The following is a 21,894-nucleotide window of genomic DNA, read 5'->3' as shown; positions in this document are numbered from 1 at the left end:
TTTGATCTTTTTTTTAGCGTCTCGCAATACTGTTATGCTCTGATGCTCTCCCTCTGAGGCAGAATGCCCTCTCGTTCTCAAAAGACTGAGCCATGGTTTTTTTCCCCCGAAACCGTGGTTCTGAATTTTTTCACAGAGACAGAATTGGTGTGACGGAACTGTGACGACTGCCGTTTTGTCTCAGGCGTGTAATGTGACACCCACGTTTCATCTGTAGTCACAATAGAGCCCAGAAAAACCTCACCTTCCAATTCAAGTCGTTCAGGAAACTGACCCGATTTTTCTTGTGCTGCTCTATCAGCTGTTTTGGGACCCATCTTGCGCACAGTTCTCGGCATCCCAGCATTTCTGTGAGTGTCTTGTATAAGAGAGTTGCGGAGAGTTGTGGAAACGTAACAGAAATTTCATCCACTCGGCGGTCTTCCTGAACAGTTTCCTCGATTTTTTACACCGATTCATCAGTCAAAATTTAAGGCCTTCCATTTCACTGTTCGTCATGAACATTTGTTCCGCCTCCACTGAACTACCTACACCGCTTAAACATACTCGTTCTGTTCATAACAATTTCGCCGCAAACTGTTTGACTCGCAAAAAATTTCAGTAGGTGTTATTCCTTCCGCTAATAGAAAGTGGGTCACAGCAAGTACCTCGGACTTACCGGGATTTCTTACCGAGGTCTTTACGCAGCTGGACACTAAAACGTGAGTTTACGTACTACCGTGATCCTGCGATGCTCGCTCTGGTGTTGTCAGAACACAAAAAACGAAAAAAGTTAAAACCCGTTATTCACACAATACACTTACTCGTACTTTCTGGACATGCCTCGTATATACTTGCATTTACATACTTAAAGGTCTAATGTGACTAGGATGTGACAGATAATCGACCGTGTCTTATAGCAGGAACCATCCCAGCATTTGTCTGAAGTGCCGGCCGGTGTGGCCGAGCAGTTCTAGGCGCTACAGTCTGGAACCGCGCGACCGCTACGGTCGCAGGTTCGAATCCTGCATCGGGTATGGATGTGTGTGATGTCCTTAGGTTAGTTAGGTTTAAGTAGTTCTAAGTTCTAGGGGACTGATGACCTCAGATGTTAAGTCCCATAGGGCTCAGAGGCATTTGAAGTCTTTTGTCTGAAGTAATTTAGAAAAACCACGGAAAACTGAAAGCGCAATGATTTCCACCCTCTCAAATATAAGGCTACTCTGTTTGAAACGGTGCTTCCTCATTCGATTTAATGGCTCTGATCACTATGGGACTTAACATCTAAGGTCATCAGTCCCCTACTACTGAAACGTCCCCTTAGAAAAATTTCTGAATTACTGTGCTGATATACCTCTTACATTATTTGCTTTTCAAACAGCTGAGCAAAACCGAACGTACTCAAACATTCACTAAAGTGACACACAATATTTTTAGCGCAACGCAATCTGACTTTCAAAAATCCCTACAAAAGAATGGCCCTGACTAACATTAACCTATACCTTTCACAAATCACTTACCTCACCAAAAATCTTCGTTACTCGAACTACTGCAATACAGCGAGCGCCACTACTGCCAGCTAAATAAAAGATTCAAACTACTGAAGGCACTAACTACTAATAGGCATAGTTAGCAAATGAAAGATTTTGATAGAGAACAAACAATGTATTTACCTCAATAGTGTTCAAAAGTCATAATGTATATAGCAGTTCATGACATCCAGTCTTACAAATTTCAAAACTCCGCCATCTCTCTCCCCACATCCACCACTGCTGGCGCTCACCAACTGCACAGCGCTACGCGCTGTTAACATCCAACTGCCCAACGCTACAATGGCGAGTATTACAACAATGCCAACCAGCCACAGACTGCACACAGCACAGCCAGTGATTTTCATACAGAGCGCTACGTGGCGGCGGCGTTACCAATATAAGAACCTAAACAGCCTACGTACATAGCCCCCATGCTCCCCACAAAAAAATCTTACAATTTACCTAAGCACGGATTCTTCTAAAGTCGGTCTCGATGCCCATTTATTTCAAGAAGCCATAGAAAATGACACTACCGTTCAGAAAACCATTGCTTTTGCTAGCCAAGTGCTAACAAAATCTGAAAAAAATTATTCTGTTACTGAATTAGAAGCTTTAGCTATCGTTTGGGCATTTAACAAATTCCGTTTCTTTCTTTCTGGTAAGGACATAAAAGTATACAGTGATCGTCGTGCATTACAATTTCTTATGTCTTCAAAATTAAATCATGACAGGTTAAAACGTTGGGCATTGTTTCTGCAAGAATTCCACTTCACATTAGTCTACATTCCCGGCAAGGAGAACATTGTTGCGGACGCAGTGTCACGCGCACCGGCTGGGCTTGAGAAAAGTAACACAGAAGGCAACCTCGAGAAAAATTTCAGTATTCTTTACATTCAGAAAGTCGCCTTTGAAAACTTCATCACCACATCTTTAAAGGACATTGCTCATGAACAAGATAAAGATTCGATTTGGAAAGACATCAAGAGCAAATGGCATGAAAAGACACACACACAGATTCGGCATTATTATCTGGTTAGAAACAACATACTGTTCAAACGCTGCACTGTTGATGACAAGCTATGGGTACTTTGCATTCCTGACGATTTTGTTAATAAGCTCATTTGGTACATTCATTTCAGCTATGCACATTTTGGCCCACGAAAATGTTATCATATTCTTCGAACGACTTGTTATTTTAACAATATGGAAAAGAGAATTCGAAGAGTCTTGTCTATTTGTAAACTTTGTCAAAAGGCGAAACCATCTACTATCTCACATCGTGCTCTGCTGTTTCCTATCATTCCTCCTAAATTAAATGAATTTGCTGCTGTTGATCTCTTGGGACCGCTTGTCAGAACATCTAATCGATTTTCGTACGTTCTAGTCGCTGTTGAACTTTCTTCAAAATTTCTTTCTTTCACACCGTTACGTAAAGCCACTGGACGGTCTGTATCCAACGCCTTTGTTAAAAATTTCTTACGTGAAGTTGGACACGTTAGTAAAGTCATTTCAGATAACGGACCGCAATTCAGATCTGCTGTTTGGTCACGCATGCTTCGGAATCATAAAATCAATCCTGTTTTTAATTCATTGTACTCACCACTTTGTAACCCCTCCGAACGGATTATGAAAGAAATCAATAAGCTTTGCAGACTTTATTGTCACTGAAAGCATCAGCATTGGGACAGATATTTACACTTATTTCAAAACGTGCTGAATGAAATGCCTCATGACTCCACTGCTTTACCACCTACTCTTGTACTGAAGAATGAAGAATCACCGAACAGAATCAGAGAGCTTGTACCTTTCCCGAACACACGTAAACTTCGACACAAAGACATAATTGATTTTGCTATTATAAATATAAAATCTGCAGCAGACAAAAGGAGAAAACTACACGGTAAAGCAAATGCAAAGAAATTATATATTGGTCAGAAAGTTCTCATTAAAGCTCATTTATTGTCACATAAGAAGAAACACTTGAGTCACAAATTCTTTCTAGTTTACAATGGACCTTACAGAATCCAGCGTATACCACATGATAATTGCGTTGAAGTTGATACTCTGCGTACTAGGAAGAGTAAAGGTTTACACCACATTTCACAAGTAAAACCGTTTATTGAAAGATAATCTGCTTTTTAACTTTGTCTTTGCCATAAAGCTTTTCACTTCACATTTGTAGTATGCATTGTCAGACTTAGAAACTGTTACCATGCAACAATGTTTGAAGTTAAATATCCAATCAAGAACCAAGAGAACTTATTTAAACAGAAATTACGAATGCATTGTTATAGTGAACAGACGTCACAGTGTTATTGGATGTGTACATTCTTGCTTGTTAGTTGCACAATTTTGTAACGACTATAAGGCTTACATACTTAGAACATATACTGGTACTGCTAATGAGATTTTAAGGCAACATTTTGGTTTACTTGAAAATACATTCTGGATTTAAAGTACTTTCTGTGAGATACCAGATGACACAGTGGTTAGTTTATGTGAAAGCTACACGATTTTATCACGACGCTACTAATGAGTGACAATTTACAATGTTGCTTTTGCAGTGTTTCTGTTCTATATCTGCACTGTTTTTCTGTATTATTCTGGAAAGTAAAACATGTTTTAGTAGTAACTTTTGTGGTATAGCTACAATGAGACTGCCTTTTCCGTAGCACAACAATACGTTACAGCACAGTACTTTCTTCATCATGGCAATAAGCGTAATAACTAAGATATCTATATGCAAAGCATTTCACTTTTGTTTATTATGAGGTAAGCACATTGGCTTCTGCAGAACTTAGCTTTCGGAAGACGATAACTACGACACTTCCACAGAGGTTATCATACAACAAGACGCACAGTTTAGCGCTACAGTACACGTATTTGAGTGATTAATTTTGTACTTAAATCATTTATTTTTAAAGATATTTGAAGTACAATGATACAAAGGTTTTCTGTGATACATTTCATTCCATTGCTGTAATCTGTAACACCTGAGGGTATAATTACATGAATCCTCAGGGGGTACACGCCTACTTTGTGTACCATGTGTTTGGCAAAGCACAAAAGCCCTAGCTAATATGGTATTTGCTGATACAACTTTACACATCGGTACCATATTTCTCTAACACACAAATTACACAGCTATCTGATCATTTAACTGAGAGATAAACATTTTTTTTACTACATCAGTGACACATGTTTACGCAATTACACAGTTGGATAACTTCACATTTATGAAACGTCCCCTTGGAAAAATTTCTGAATTACTGTGCTGATAAACCTCTTACATTATTTGCTTTTCAAACAGCTGAGCAAAACCGAACGTACTCAAACATTCACTAAAGTGACACACAATATTTTTAGCGCAACGCAATCTGACTTTCAAAAATCCCTACAAAAGAATGGCCCTGACTAACATTAACCTATACCTTTCACAAATCACTTACCTCACCAAAAATCTTCGTTACTCGAACTACTGCAATACAGCAAGCGCCACTACTGCCAGCTAAATAAAAGATTCAAACTACTGAAGGCACTAACTACTAATAGGCATAGTTAGCAAATGAAAGATTTTGATAGAGAACAAACAATGTATTTACCTCAATAGTGTTCAAAAGTCATAATGTATATAGCAGTTCATGACATCCAGTCTTACAAATTTCAAAACTCCGCCATATCTCTCCCCACATCCACCACTGCTGGCGGCTCACCTCCAACTGCACAGCGCTACGCGCTGTTAACATCCAACTGCCCAATGCTACAATGGGGAGTATTACAACAATGCCAACCAGCCACAGATTGCACACAGCACAGCCAGTGATTTTCATACAGAGCGCTACGTGGCGGCGGGGTTACCAATATAAGAACCTAAACAGCCTACTTACACTACTTAAACCTAACTAACCTAAGGGCATCACACACATCCATGCCCGAGGCAGGATTCGAACCTGCGACCGTAGCGGTCGCGCGTTTCCAGACTATAGCGCCTACAACAGTCATTCAATTTATCCCTAGCGTACAATACTGTTTTACACAAAAGTTTCTTAAAAATGTGAAAGGCCAGTGCGACATTGTCCATTCATTTCTCATTCCCAGCCAATGCGTGCACTACACGCACTATATACACGTATTTACTATCGTAAAAGTACACACAATGTCAGCTGTTGTCAAGGTCATAGCGACGATGCCAGTTTGCGTACCGCAACTTCTCATTTCGTAGACAAATGAGATCAGAAAGAAGATAAGGTATTTGTATTATATACTGCAAAGCTTCGAGAGTAAGTTTTCCCATAAACGAAAAAAAAAGAAATTAAATTATAGTAGGAAAGTGATATGTGAAGTAATATGTTTTCCAATCGTTATTGTTATTTGTATGTTTTATATTTTTTACAACATGCATACTCTGTATTATCTATGTAATCCTACAATGTATAGTATTTATTACGTGACATGCATTTTAACTGACTTTGTAAATAAGTTTATTTTATTAATTTTTACCACCTCCGGAAATTTATTGTACGGTTTTATTTCTTGGCCGAAAATACTGTTTTGAGTTTTATGTTGACTCTTTCTCGGTATAGGTCCAGATGTGTTCTTACTGTTCGCTCCAGGGAGAGGGAGTGCAACTATATCTGTATTATGCCCACATACATGCTGTAATGAATCCTGCTGCATTTCTGAGTGTTGTCACTGTTTACGGAAAGGTAGGAAGGACCAAAATTTATGGTTCGACAACGCGCCAAATACGAGGTCATCAGACATCAGTACAAGTATTGTACAGGGAAGGAAACGAGCACCACACCAGCTAGCATTTTCCGTGAGCAATTTAGGGAAACCACGGAAAATTTAATCGAGATGGCTCGACAGGGATTTGAACCTACCTCCTCCTGAAAGACGACAGTCCTCTCTGTCTAGTGTATTCTGGGTCTGTATTTGGATATTGGCCAAATTTTGGATAGCATTATTTTATTTCCGTAGTTGTCCGCCCCTGGTAACTGAGTGGTCAGCGCGACGGAATGTCATACCCAACGGCCCGAGTTCGTTTCCCGGCTGGGTTGGAGATTTTCTCCTCTCAGGGACTTGGTGTTGTTTTGTCCTTATCATCATCATTTCATCCCCATTGACACGCAAGTCGTCGAAGTGGCGTCAACTTGAAAGACTTGCACTCGTCGAACGGTCTACCCGACGGGAGGCCCTAGCCACACGGTAACTCCATTTCTGTGGTTGATTGTATTTCCTATAACCGCACCAAATTAGAGAGAAGAAAAGAAAATTCTGACAGTGGTGTCGCTTTTGTTGGGTGCCTTCATTTTAAAATATCATGAATCGCGATTTCCACAGAAATATGCATTTGGATGAGCGATTTTTTTTTTTTTAGATAATAACGAATCTACTGTTACGAAAGTCACACTTCTCAACCAAATGTTTACTGAAACAGGTGATGAAGTCACTTGTTACAAAATGCTGACAGGAGCCTGTTGCAGTTGAACCAAATATCAGCTAAAATTGAACTATCTATTCCAAAATATACTGGCCTAAACGAAGAGTCCATTGTGGATTAAACAGAAACTGCTCGTGAAATAAAAAAAAATTATCAAGAACGTGCTTATTAGTAAACGTGATTGAAAACCACTTTCGGATACTGGGACTACATTTGAAATGCTCAATTTTTAATATAAGGTTGCTGACTTTCGTGATTGTTATCACTGAAAGGCCGGCCACAGTGGCCGAGCGGTTCTAGGCGCTTCAGTCCGTAACCTCGCTGCTGCAATGGTTGCAGGTTCGAATCCTGCCTCGGACATGGATGTGTGTGATGTCCTTAGGTTAGTTAGGTTGAAGTAGTTCTAAGTTCTAGGGGACTGATGACCTCAGATCTTAAGTCCTATAGTGCTTAGCGCCATTTGAACCAATAAGTGAACTTCCTTATTAGGCTGAGTTATTTTTTTTTCTACTTCAACAACTCGACGCCTTCTGGGATCTTTCTCTGGAGTCTTCTGAGGTCCCTTCCACAGCTAAGCTCCAGTCACATATGAAGGAAACCAAAGTCTGTCGTTGATTTAAGGCCTGCGTGAACTCATATGGAATTTTGCACTGTTTTGTTCGACTATGAATGTCGCCTGTGCAGTGTTCTCAATACGCTGCAGGTGCCAGTCGTGGTGAGAACAGTGTTCTGTGTAGCTGTGGGTGCACTGTGGTTGGTTCGTTCATTTGAGGGAGGTGACAAAACAACGAAGTCATCGGTCCCATCGGATTAGGGGAGGATAGGGAAGCAAGTCGGTCGTGACCTTTCAAAGGAACTATCCCGATATTTGCATGAAGCGATTTAGGGATATCACGGAAAACATATCAGGATGGCCGGACGCGGGTTTGAACCCCCGTCCTCCCAAATGCGAGTCCAGTGTGCCAACCACTGCGCCACCTCGCTCGGCGGGTGCATTATGTCGGAGCTAAATGAATCGAACGTGTGGAAGTTGTTGGCCCTCGTATGATAGGTACTTCTCTGACCGAGGGAGCAGGGTGTTCCAAGAAGCACTGTATCGAAGATTTATACGGTATTTGGGGAAAGCCTCTATGAGGCTGAAGATTTGTCTGATGTGATAGAAGAAGAAACAGGAGTCGATTTAGAAGAGATAGGGGATCCAGTATTAGAATCGGAATTTAAAAGAGCTTTGGAGGACTTACGGTCAAATAAGGCAGAAGAGATGGATAACATTCCAACAGAACTTCTAAAATCATTGGGGGAAGTGGCAACAAAATGACTATTCACGTTGGTGTGTAGAATATATGAGTCTGGCGATATACCATCTGACTTTCGGAAAAGCATCATCCACACAATTCAGAAGACGGCAAGGGCTGACAAGTGCGAGAATTATCGCACAATCAGCTTAACAGCTCACGCATCGAAGCTGCTTACAAGAATAATATACAGAAGAATGGAAAAGAAAATTGAGAATGCGCTAGGTGACGATCAGTTTGGCTTTAGGAAAAGTAAAGGGACGAGAGAGGCAATTCTGACGTTACGGTTAATAATGGAAGCAAGGCTAAAGAAAAATCAAGATACTTTCATAGGATTTGTCGACCTGGAAAAATCGTTCGGCAATATAAAATGGTGCAAGCTGTTCGAGATTCTGAAAAAAGTAGGGGTAAGCTATAGGGAGAGACGGGTCATATACAATATGTACAACACCCAAGAGGGAATAATAAGAGTGGACGAGCAAGAACGAAGTGCTCGTATTAAGAAGGATGTAAGACAAGGCTATAGCCTTTCGCCCCTACTCTTCAATCTGTACATCGAGGAGGCAATGATGGAAATAATAGAAAGGTTCAGGAGTGGAATTAAAATACAAGGCGAAAGGATATCAATGATACGATTCGCTGATGACATTGCTATCCTGAGTGAAAGTGAAGAAGAATTAAATGATCTGCTGAACGGAATGAACAGTCTAATGAGTACACAGTATGGTTTGAGAGTAAATCGGAGAAAGACGAAGGTAATGAGAAGTAGTAGAAATGAGAACAGCGAGAAACTTAACATCAGGATTGATGGTCACGAAGTCAATGAAGTTAAGGAATTCTGCTACCTAGGCAGTAAAATAACCAATCATTGACGGAGCAAGGAGGACATCAAAAGCAGACTCGCTATGGCAAAAAAGGCATTTCTGGCCAAGAGAAGTCTACTAATATCAAATACCGGCCTTAATTTGAGGAAGAAATTTCTGAGGATGTGCGTCTGGAGTACAGCATTGTATGGTAGTGAAACCGGGACTGTGGGAAAACCGGAACAGAAGAGAATCGAAGCATTTGAGATGTGGTGCTATAGACGAATGTTGAAAATTATATGGACTGATAAAGTAAGGAATGAGGAGGTTCTACGCAGAATATGAAAGGAATATGTGGAAAACACTGATAGGGAGAAGGGACAGGATGATAGGACATCTGCTAAGACATGAGGGAATGACTTCCATGGTACTAGAGGGAGCTGTAGAGGGCAAAAACTGTAGAGGAAGACAGAGATTGGAATACGTCAAGCAAATAATTGAGGACGTAGGTTGCAAGTGCTACTCTGTCTCTGCGATAAAGAGGTTATCAGAGGAAAGGAATTCGTGGCGGGCCGCATCAAATCACTCAGTAGAATGATGACAAAAAAAAGAAAGATGAAGAAAAAAAAGAAAGAAAGAAAAATGGGGAAAGCGGAGAAACATCACCTCTTTGTCAACACGGATGAACGCACGAGTGTAGTGATCGAGATAGGCGGTCATTGAAAAGGACTGTGACGAAAAATAAGAGAACGGCAACTCGACATGTCACTGCAGAACTCAACATCGCACTCCTGAGCCGTGTCAGCCGTGTCTAGTAAAATCATCAGACGATCAATTCCAATTACAAAATGATCTAGAGAGAATTTCTGTATGGTGCACTAAACAAAGAAGAGTGCGAGGTCATCCACATGGATACTAAAAGAAATCAGATAAATTGTGGGTACACGATAAATCGCACAAATCTAAGGGCTATCAATTCGACTAAATACGTAGGAACTACAATTACGAGCAACTTAAACTGGAAAGACCACATAGATAATATTGTGGAGAAGGCGAAACAAACACTGCGCTTTGTTGGCAGAACACTTAGAAGATGCGACAAACCCACTAGAGACAGCCTAAATTACACTTCTTCGTACATCCATATTTCAACTGGATGAAGGTGGGACACAGTTGGTATAATTTTTGTTAAAAATGAAACTCCTCCAGCTGTACTTCAGATTTTGTACTTATTTGGCTAAATAAATATAAAATGTTAAGTACAGCTGGAGAAGTTTCATTTTTAACAAAAATACATTACATTTGCTCGTCCTCTGCTGCAATAGTGCTGCGCGGTATGGGATACTTACCAGGTAGGATTGATGGAGGACACCAAAAACGTGCAAAGAAGGGCAGCTCGTTTCGTGTTATCGCGCAATAGGGGTGAGAGTGTCACTGATATGATGCGCGAGTTGGGGTGGCAGTCACTGAAACAAAGGCGGCGAGATCTATTTACGAAATTTCAATCACCAACTTTCTCTTCCGAATGCATAAATATTTTGTTGACACCCAACCACGAAGGGAGAAATGATCATCACAATGAAATAAAAGGAGTCAGAGCTCCAACAGAAAGATTTAGGTGTTCCTTTTTCCTACGCGCCATTCGAGAGTGGAATGATAGAGAAGTAGTATGAAAATGGTTCGATGAATCCTCTGCCAGGCACTTAAGTGTGAATTGCAGAGTAACCATGTAGATGTTGATGTAGAAAACTGAACGAAGGATGCTCAATAATAAGGGGATTACAAGGCGAGCTGGAACTCCAAAATCACTCATCAACCTTGCAAATACCCGTTAACAGAGAAACGCGGTGCCGAAACCATAAAACCTGAACTACGGAACAATGGAAGAAAGTAATTTGGTAGGATGAGTCTTGTTTTACACGGTTTCCAAGTTCTGGCTGAGTTCACGTCCCAAGAATGAACATGGCGTGGGTTCGTAGCCGTATTGTGGTATCCCATTGGCTCCACGGCTACCCTCCTTGGTCGCATTACTGTCAAGGGTTATGTGACCATGTTGGCTGACGAGGTACATCCCATGGTACAATGTTTGTTCCCCAGTGGTGACGTTGTGTTCGAAGACGACAAAGCACATGTTCATATAGCTCGCTGGTTTTGTGATTACGAGGATAAATTGTCGCATCTTTTCCAGGCCACCACAGTTATCAGATCTCAATTTACCAGTTGCGAGGCGTCTGGAAGCTGTTTGGGATTCAATGGTTTTCCTACACCGCATTAGGCATGATAATGTGTCATGTTTTTGGTGTTTACATATTTTTCCAATCTCTGTATAACATGATTAGCTATGTACCACAAGTTTTCGTCCGCCTGTGGCACACTCGGTATCTGTAGATCGTCTACAAGTCGTGATGCTTCACCGGTGGTAAGTAACACTCACAATCAAGGCTCATTTAATTTCTGTAAATTACGAACCGGTGTCTAGTGAAGATTTCGGCATTCTCCTCGATTCACTGATGTACACTTCAGACCTGGTTGCGAAATGCTGCACTGTTTAGGAGAACGTGGCCATAGCTCGCAATAGTACTGACACAGGACTTGCAGCGTTTAGTAACAACCGCAGGCACCATGCAAAACACGCTTACTACCAAACTGTGGAAGTTCCCCGGTGCACGCATCGAGCACGCGTCATGTCGGTGAAAGGCGAGTCCTGTTACGCTTACGAGCGTCGTGTAGCCAGAGGGCAGGGCACCCGCAGCTCCGTACACAACATGCAAAGGAAGGAATGGTGCACTCCGAAATACTTGAGCCATTTTCACCACCGCAATATATTCCGCACAGTTTAATAGCAGTTTGATCGCATTGAGGTAAGTTTAGAAATGCATTAATATTAGCTGAAAGTAAACATTCAAAGTACTTCCTTGTTTGCTTGGTAGTCGTTTTGAACCACTGGCGTGTTAAAACGAGAGTCGCCAAAATTAACTGCTTTCCCCATTCCCTGTACACCACAATGGTGCAGTAGTCGGTATCTCCACCCGCATGCCTTTCTTATCACTGTCACACGACCTACAAGTGATTAAGCCGTGCTAATTACCGCGGTAGTGAGTAGGTCTCATCGTTTCGTTTGCACCCGCATGCATCGCAGCAGGTGGCTCGATAATGTACTAAGTACTTTCCCGTTTCTGATACATAAATCACTGAAGTATCATGTATATCCCCACGTACAGCTGTGATCTGACTGACCATCGGATACGCTGTGGCATCACAAAATGTTATAAACAATTTAATTTTACGTAAATAGTGCCGTAAATACGAGATCCTCTAAAGATACACATAGATTATCAGCAAGAGTATCTCGATAATAATTCAATACATCTCAGACGTATTTACTTAAATTCATAAGATATAAATGCAAGTTATTATTTTGACTCGTTCCGGATGTGACGGAAGATATATTTGACTGTTATGTGGCAGGCCGCGGTGGCCGAGAGGTTGTAGGCGCTTCGGTCCGGAACCCCACGACTGCTACTGTCGCAGGTTGGAATCCTGCCTCGGGCATGGATGTGTGTGATGTCCTCTGGTTAGTTAGGTTTAAGTAGTTCGAAGTTCTAGGGGACTGATGACCTCAGATGTTAAGTCCCATAGCGCTCAGAGCCATTTGAACCATTTGATTGTTACTTGAAGTATAAATGTTTCTTCAAAAAGGTTGCAAACTGACCTTAACGATTTGTAAAATGTTGTTTCATATGTTTTTATGCGAAATTACTGTAAATTCTGAGCCGTGATCAGGGTGAAAGTGTCTGCATTGAGCCAACTGGTGCTCAAGGTAAGAGTATCCTCATTGAGCCGAGTAGTGATCATGTGACCGAATCCTTAAATAAGTGTACGCTGCAGAGCACATGGATTTTTTCGTCTTCGGTGGTTCATCAGATGTTTACGCTGGCAGTCGATCGGCACTGTGGTAAGATTTTGTGCGGTGCGTGCGCCGTATGTTTCGCTCTGTGAATGTCGGGTTCTTGAAATTACTTGGAAGTCGCGAGTGGAAACTTGTGAATGTTTGTGGATTCTAGATTTCAGTCGGGACGTGGAATTTCTGCAGTCTTTTGAGTGAGTGTGCGATCTTGAATATCATTTTAATTAATCATGAGAGCTGGGAACTTGTAAGAATACAGTATAGCTGTGTTTAAATTATTTGTAATTACGATTGACCTAGATGAAAAACAGTGCAATAGTATTGTGGGCTGTTGAGTTCAAATACGCTGAGGATCACGTACTAACGAACATTAAGTCGTTCAGCATTTCCAGTGTTAATGCGTAAATAGTGTATAATTATTTAGATCACGCTATTTTAAAGCGCTTTGCTTGCACAACAAGATCATAAATTTTGCAATGCTGCTTCAGATAATGATCAATGATACCATTGTTTTGACTACATGAGACCACCATTCACATAATTATATTTTGCGTATATGAACTAAACATTCAAAGCTACTGAAAATAATGTGGCTCAGTCAATATTGTTATTATCGGGGATTTAATCTGACCAATACACCCTTTCTTCAGTTATTATATATTTCACTAAATTGACTCATTAGTGGTATAAGTGTTTGTATGAACATTGTTGTGATAAATATTTGGGCTTTAGAGAGACTGTGTGCCGCCCCGCCTGTTGACGACAGCGAGGCACGTTGAAAGTTATGGCCGTACGTTGCCTACATTGATCGCACGTTCTACAGCATTGTGATTTTATCTCACAAGCGAGCCATGACGTGGAAAGAGCAGAAGAGACCAATGGATGAAGTCATAATGGTAGCATCTCTTATTTATCCGTGAGGCGAAGAGACTATGTACTGGTGAGCTTTCATTGATATTCGGAAGTAAATTCTCTCCGCTTTTCATTTTTCATTAGACAACATGAACTCCATATTGTCTGTATCAGTGCGAAATGCAAAATAAGTGAAGCTGAAACTTCTGTACAACAGTGGCAATCACGATCGATACAGAACCAGTTCAGAAATATTTTGATATCTAGTTATCACATGTCAGTTTACATACAAGTTAAAACTGTGCGCCTCATTGAGGATAGAATATGGAGACCTACCTGTGATGGAAGGTGTTCGGCCATTGAAAACTTACTTCGACCATTAAATCGAAAAAGGTTCCCCTTCAGTTCTTCCAAATAACTCCAGCAGCGAATACTATGCAAAGAATAATAACTAAAAAAATGCGTAGAAACAACGATGATATTGTTATTAGACCAAACACTTCTCGATGTACAATATTCTAGATATGCGACACTCAAAACACTGGACATCAGCCAATGCAAAATTTTGAAATTGTTACATGCAAAGAGTGTCTAAGTTGAGAAGACAAAATTGTTTTGCAATCTACATTGATGGCACAAGTCTTTGGACTTATTTAGAAATATGATGCAGATGGCTGTGTTCTCCGACGATAAAAGTTACCTAGGCTACTCGCGATTGAAGTGTTAACATGAGATCTCAACGCATGTGAAGAGATACACTGTGTGATCAAAGTATCTGGACACCTGGCTGAAAGTGACTTACAAGATCGTGGCGCCCTCCATCGGTACTGCTGGAATTTAATATGGTGTTGGCCCACCCTTAGCCTTGATGAGAGCTTCCACTCTCGCAGGCATGCGTTCAGCCAGGTGCTGGAAGGTTTCTTGGGGAATGGCAGTCCATTCTTGCTGCACTGAGGAGAGGTATCGAGGTCGATCGGTGAGGCCTGGTACGAAGTCGGCGTTCTACAACATCCCAAACGTGTTCTATAGGATTCAGGTCAGGACTCTGTGCAGACCAGTCCATTACAGGAATGTTATTGTCGTGTAACCACTCTGCCACAGGCCGTGCATCATGACCAGGTGCTCGATCGTGTAAAAGATGCAATCGCCATCCCCGAATTGCCCTTCAACAGTGGGAAGCAGGAAGAGGCTTAAAACATCAATGTAGGCCTGTGCTGTGATAGTGCCAAGCAAACCAATAAGGGGTGCAAGCCCCCTCCATGAAAAACCAGTTATTATTTTATTCCACTTGCTAAGAATGACCTCTACCCGTACTAACTCTTAGTAATTATCTACTTCAATTTCGGTAGAAGATAAGAAGATAACTACTTCTAACAGGAACAAGCAGTCCACCACAAACTATATTTAGTCTATTCTTTCCGAACACCGTTAGGTTCTTCTCAAATATTTCGGGTGGGCTTCAGCCAGTTTACAATACCTATAACGATTTGAGCATCGTGCTTTCTATTAGTGCTTGGAGCTCTGGTACTTCCCCAACACACCTACGAAAATTTATTACTATTAGACCGATGGTTCCTACATCTACATTACTCGTGTTTTCGACCTGTACCCTTCGAGACTAAAGCCTTTTATGTGTTTCCGCTCAGAGCCATTTGAACCATTTGTGTGTGTGTGTGTGTGTGTGTGTGTGTGTGTGTGTGTGTGTGTGTGTTTTCGCGAGACCCTCTAAAGTACAAAGCCACCCAGTCCTCGCGACACAGACACCGCTACCCATGCAACCGCATTTTGCGAGTAAAGGACTGCTGATCTATTTAGCGGTACCCACCACCCCATGGTGCAAGTCGAGTATTCTGCAGCCTACGGTCGTAGAACGGTGTAAACCTCTGATTCAGACCCTCCACTCCACTCTTTACCAGACGTTCGCAGTCGGTCCTGTCGACTATGCAGTAAATAGTGAGTTCTGCTTTCATCTCGCGGGCACGACTGGCAGCCTTTACCACTTCTGATAGCCGCTCAAAACTAGAGAGTATCTCTTCTGGTCCAAAGCGACACATATAACTGGTACCGACGTGAGCCACAACCTGCAGCTGCCTGCACCCTGTGCTCTTCACTGAATCTGGAAAGACTCGTCCCGCGTCTGTAATGACTCCACCCGGTATGCTCACGGAGTGCACATTGGCCTTCTTCCCCTTCTTGGCAGCCATATCTCTTACGGGCCCAATAAAGCGCCAAACACTGGAGCTCCCAACTACCAATACACCCACCCGCTGTGACTGCGCTGATCTTGCAGGCTGAGATGTCGACTGCATCTGGCTAAGGGACAGTGTCAGCCACAGACAGCGCCTCCAACATGTTTGTCAGACTAACAGGGAAGGCCTTGCGTTCAGCCTGCCACACCCCGATGGACCTACAACACGACCACAGGTGATGGGTCAACATTGGTGTGCGCCGTAACTGCACTTGGCACCGGTGTGGACCGATCGGCGGACTCATGTGTTTTACTGGACGTCCGTTGGATCCCCGTGGTCGGCCCACAGCACTTCCATTGTAACCTCAAGCTGTGTAATCGAAGCTAACACAGTCTGGAGCTGAGAGCAAAGTATCACCAACTCGGCACGTAACCGCACACTGCCATCACAGTCCCTCTGTCTTTTTCTTTTTTTTTTCATTTCGTTTTGAGTCATCAGACTGGTTTGCTGAGGCCCGCTGCGAATTCCTATACTGTGCCAACCTCTTCATCTCAGAGAAGCACTTGCAACCTACGTCCTCATTTATTTGCTGGATATATTCGAGTCTCTGTCTTCCTCTGCAGTTTTTGCCCTCTACAGTTCCCTCTAGTACCATGGAAGACATTCCCTGATGTCTTAATCCTCCGTCTCATCTCCTTGTCAGTGTTTTCCACATACTCCTTTCTTCTCCGATTATGCGCAGAATATCCTCATTCCTTACCTTATCACTTCACCTAATTTTCAACGTTCGTCTGTAGCACCAAATCTAAAGTGCTTCGCTTCTGTTCCGGTTTTCCTACAGTCTATGTTTCGCTACCATGTAATGCTATACTCCAAACCTACATTCTCAGAAATTTCTTCCTCAAAGCAAGGCCTGTGTTTGATACCAGTAGACTTCTCTTTCCCAGGAATACCCTTTTTTCCAGTGTTACTCTGCTTTTGATGTCCTCCTTGGTTATTTTTCTGTCTAGGTAGCAGAATTCTGTAACCTCAACTACTTCGTGGCCATCAGTCCGGAAGTTAACTTTCTCGCTGTTCTTATTTCTGCTACTTCTGATTACTTTCGTCTTTCTTCGAGCTACTCTCATTCCGTAACTGTACTCACCAGACTTAATTCCATTCGGCAGCTCATTTAATTCTCCTTCACTTTCACCGAGGATAGCAATGTCATCAGCGAATTGAATGATTCACATCCTTTCACTCTGGCTTTTAATTCGATTCCTGAACCTTTCTTTTATTTCTATCAGTGCTTCTTCGATGTACAGCTTGAACAGTAAGGTTTTACATCCTTCCTAATACGAGAACTTCTTGGTCGTCCATTCTTATTCTTCCTCTTGACTCTTGTACATGTTATACATTACCCGTCTCCCTCTATAGTCTACCCCTATTTTTCTCAGAATGTCGAAAAATCTTGCACAATTTTACATTCTCGAACGCTTTTTCCACGTCGGCAAATCCTAAGAGCTTATCTTCATTTTTATTCAGTCTTCCTTCAATTATCAACCGCAACGTCAGTATTGCCTTTCTGGTGCCTTTACCTTTTCTAAAGCCAAACTGATGGTCATCTATCACATCCTCATCTCCCTTTACCATTCTTCCGTATACTATTCTTGTCAGTAACTTCTATGCATGAGCTTTTAAGCTGATTGTACGATAATTCTCAAACTTGTCAGCTCTTGCGGTTTTCGGAAATGTATGGATGATATTTATCCGAAAGTCAGATGATATGTCGCTAGCCTCATACGTTCTACGCACCAACCTGAATTGTCGTATTGTTGCCACTTCCCTCAACTATTTTAGAAATTCTGATGAAGTGTATCTACCCCTTGTGCCTTATTTTATCTTAAGCCCTCCAAAGTTTTCTTAAATTTTGAGTCTGATGCTTCACCCCCATCTCTTATAAATCCACTCCTGTTTCTTCTCTATCACATCAGACAAATCTTCCCTCTCATAGAGTCCTTCTATGAACTCTTTCCAGCTATCCACTCACTCTTCTGGAATTGACAGTGGAATTCCTGTTGAACACATGGTATTACCACCCTTGCTTTTAATTCCACCGAAAGTTGTTTTGACTTTCCTACATGTTGATTCAGTCCTTCCGATACTCTTTTTTTCGATTTGTTCACATCTTTCATGCAGCCACTTCGTCTTCGCTTCCCTGCACTTCCTGTTTAATTCATTCCTCAGCGACTTATATTTCGGTATTCCTGAATTTACCTGAACATTTTTCCACTTTCTTCTTTATCGATCATCTGAAGTATTTCGTCTGTTACCCATGGTTTATTCGCAGTTACCTTCTTTGTATCTACGTTTTTCTGCCCAATTTCTGTGATTGTCGATCCCTCTTCAACTGTAGCCTACTGCCTACAGAGCTATTCCTTATTTCTGTACCTACAACCTTAGGAGAACTTCAAGGGTACTACGGTATTCCTTCGTACTTCCATATCCCACTTTTTTGTGTATTGATTCTTCCTAACCAATCTCTGAAACTTCAGCCTACCCTTCATCACTATTACAGCATGATCTGATTGTAAATCTGCTCCTGGTTACGCCTTACAATTCAGTGTCTGGTTGCAGAATCTCTCTCTCACGATGATGTAATCTAACTGAAATTTTCCCTTATTACCCAGCCATTTTCAAGTATATCTTCCCCTCTTGTGGTCCTTGAACAGAGTATTCGCTGTTACTCGCTGAAATTTATTACAGAACTCAATTACCCTCTCTCTTCTCTCATTCCTTTTCACAAGCCCATATTCAACTGCGACCTTTTAATCTACTGCTTCCCCTAAAACTGCATTCCAGTCTTCTATGACTATTAGATTTTCATCTACCTTCACTTACTGTATTATCCTTTCAATATCCTCGGATAGTTTCTCTACCTCTTCAGTTTCAGCTTGCGACGTCGGCATGTAGACTGTCGTTGACGGTGTTGGTTTGCTGTCGATTCTAATAAGAACAACATTATCACTGAACTGTTCACAATGGCACACTCTGTGTCCTATCTTGGTATTCGTAACGAATCCTACTCGCGGTATACTATTTTCTGCTGCTGTTGATGTTACCCTATATTCATTTGACCAGAATTTCTTGTCTTCTTTCCCTTTCACTTCACTGACTCGTAATATATCTGATTGAACCTCTGAATTTCGCTTTTCAGATTTTCTGACTTTCCTATCACACTCCACGCCCCAACTCGTAGAACGTTATCCTTCTATTGGTTATTCGGTCTTTTTCTCATGGCCATTTCCCTCTTGGCAGTCCCAAAGATCCGAATAGGGGACTATTCTGGAACCATCTGCCAGTGGAGAGATCATCAGACACTGCTTTGATCTACAGGCCACAGATCCTGTGGATACACCTTACGTGTCTTTAATGCAGTGGTTTCCATTGCCTTCGGCATCATCATGCCCTTGATCACCGCTGATTCTTCCGCATTTAGGGGGCAGTTTCCACCCCAGGGACAAGAGTGTACCCTGAACCTCTGTCCGCTCATCCACCGACCGTCTTTGACACGGACGTCGGCAGAATGAGGGTGACTTCTTATGCCGGAAGTTTTCGGCCGCCAATGCTGATTATTAATTAGAACTTTAGCGGTGGCGGGTTTTGAATCCGGGACAGTGGACGTTTTGATTACTAATCAAAGCCACTACCCCTAGACCACCAGTGCTTGACAGCACTTATCCATGCTAAAGACTGTGGAAAACTACACTACACAGACAAACAAGGGACTACCGACACGTGCTGTGCAGACGCTGACGAAAACTCAAGAACTTTATTATTAGATTAACACGCAGATATCCCAGCTATTCGTCAGCGTCATCTTGAGACCCCCAACAACTGTCGTTGTTGTCATGCGTGTGGAATGTACGACGATGATTAGTGTTTTAGGACGCACAACAACGAGGTTATCGGCGCCCGATAGAATGTACGCGTGGAATAGTTCAGTATGTATGTTATCTATTATATGTGCGCCATGTTTGAATGTCTGCATTCGTTTTCTGCATAGGAGCCTATGGGTGACGCTAATGGGGCTTCGAAATTACTTGCTTCTATAATAAAAATGTTTAGGAAGAATTACGGCTGCTAGTATACTTTTGCTGCAAGTTATTGATCAGCTGCAGTCAAGCATCCACATTTTTATGATAGACCTACAAAAGTCAAACATGAAGGGAATCAGGCGGCTCGTAAAATGGGCACGTAGTCCACAGCTATCTGTAACTGCCACGCCTGGATGATGGCGTATACGAACATCGTCATCGACCTGGTGTAACAAGAAACGCGATTCATCCGACCAGATGACACGTTTCCATTGATCCAAGGTCCATTCCCGAAAATCCCGTAAGCACCGCAACCGTAATTATTGACGATGTCGTTTGGGTCAACAAGAGAACACGAGAGGGTAGTTTGCGCGCGGAGCCAGCTGTTCAACAACGTGCGTTGATCGATGTGCTCTGGAACCTTTGTGCCTGCACGAGCATTGTTCTCTGTCGCCAAATCAGCCACTGATCGCCGACTGTTATAATTTGTCTTTACCTTATACGTAGTCACTCGAGTGAAATGCAGAAATAGCTGAAACTGTTTTTGCGATATACTACGTGGGGGAAGTTATATTGTTTCAACTGATAGGAACTGATCTTGTTATTTAAAATTATCTGTGTCTCTCTGGAGTATTGAAGGGGCCATAAAATTTCTTTGCAGGGCTTATGCTGATAACAGAACTTTCCGTTTATTTCATTTCGTTCCAGGCCAAAGTTATGAACAGCATTTTTATGTATAATTGCTTAAGACCGTATCGGAAGGCGTAACGAAATTTATACAATGTCGTCTCTATACAAATCGGACTTCAGAAAAAAGGCTATTGATAAAAGGTATACGCATCTTACATGAGTGAAATGCAAAAACAGCTCAAATTGTTTTCGCGTAGTACTACAAGAGGGGAAGTTATAGTGTTTCAATTGATAAAAACTGATATTTTTATTTAATAGGATCTTTGCCTCTTTGGATCATGGAAGCTAAAATAAAACTCTGTCGATTAAACAAACTTTCTTTATAGAACTTATGCTAATAACTGACTTCCGGTTTAGAAAATAAACAACCACAAAAATTGTTTATAGCTTATAGGCACAGTGCCTCAAAATGTAAACCAAGTAGTAAAAATATGTTCATATTCCAGTCTTCTGAAGATGCCTTTCTGAGAATAAAGGCGAAACGCGTATGGCATGAAAGCTGTGTTTGATTGAGTTGTCGTTAGATGGTCCAAAAGTAAAAATTATCAGTATACCGCAAGACTTTCTGTTTGTCTCGGTAGTCAAAGTTATTGAATAGCATCTGTCCTGTACAGTTGCTTAAGACCGCGGACTTCGAAAGCTACTAATAAATGAAACAGATGCTTGTTTGCAGATCGTGAAATTACGGTCGATCGAGAATACCAAACGATCGTCCACACTTTCTCACAAAGTTAGGCGAAAATTATTCGTTAAAAATGACTTAAAATTGAAAGGTAACTCCGGGTGAACGGATTGCTTGAATGAAAAACAACATTCTTTGTATGGTGATTTTACTAAAATAAACCAGCTCATATTTACAGAACAATTACGTGTATCATGTCGAAGCAGCAAGAGGGGAGGGAGAGAGAGAGAGAGAGAGAGAGAGAGAGAGAGAGAGAGAGAGAGAGAGAGAGAGAGGCGGAGGGGGGGGGGGCAGTGCGGAAATAAATCAGCCGTGAATCATCATTTTGTATAATCATTATACGATAAACGATATTGGAATGATAAAGAACATTACATAATAGTTTCTTTGGATTATGGTTATACTTCTTTGATATATGACCAAGTTACAGCCGGCCGGGTTGGCCG

The sequence above is a fragment of the Schistocerca cancellata genome, chromosome 2, assembly GCF_023864275.1.
Source record: "Schistocerca cancellata isolate TAMUIC-IGC-003103 chromosome 2, iqSchCanc2.1, whole genome shotgun sequence".
Lineage (NCBI taxonomy): Eukaryota > Metazoa > Arthropoda > Insecta > Orthoptera > Acrididae > Schistocerca > Schistocerca cancellata.
Note: the sequence above shows the minus strand (reverse complement) of the source record.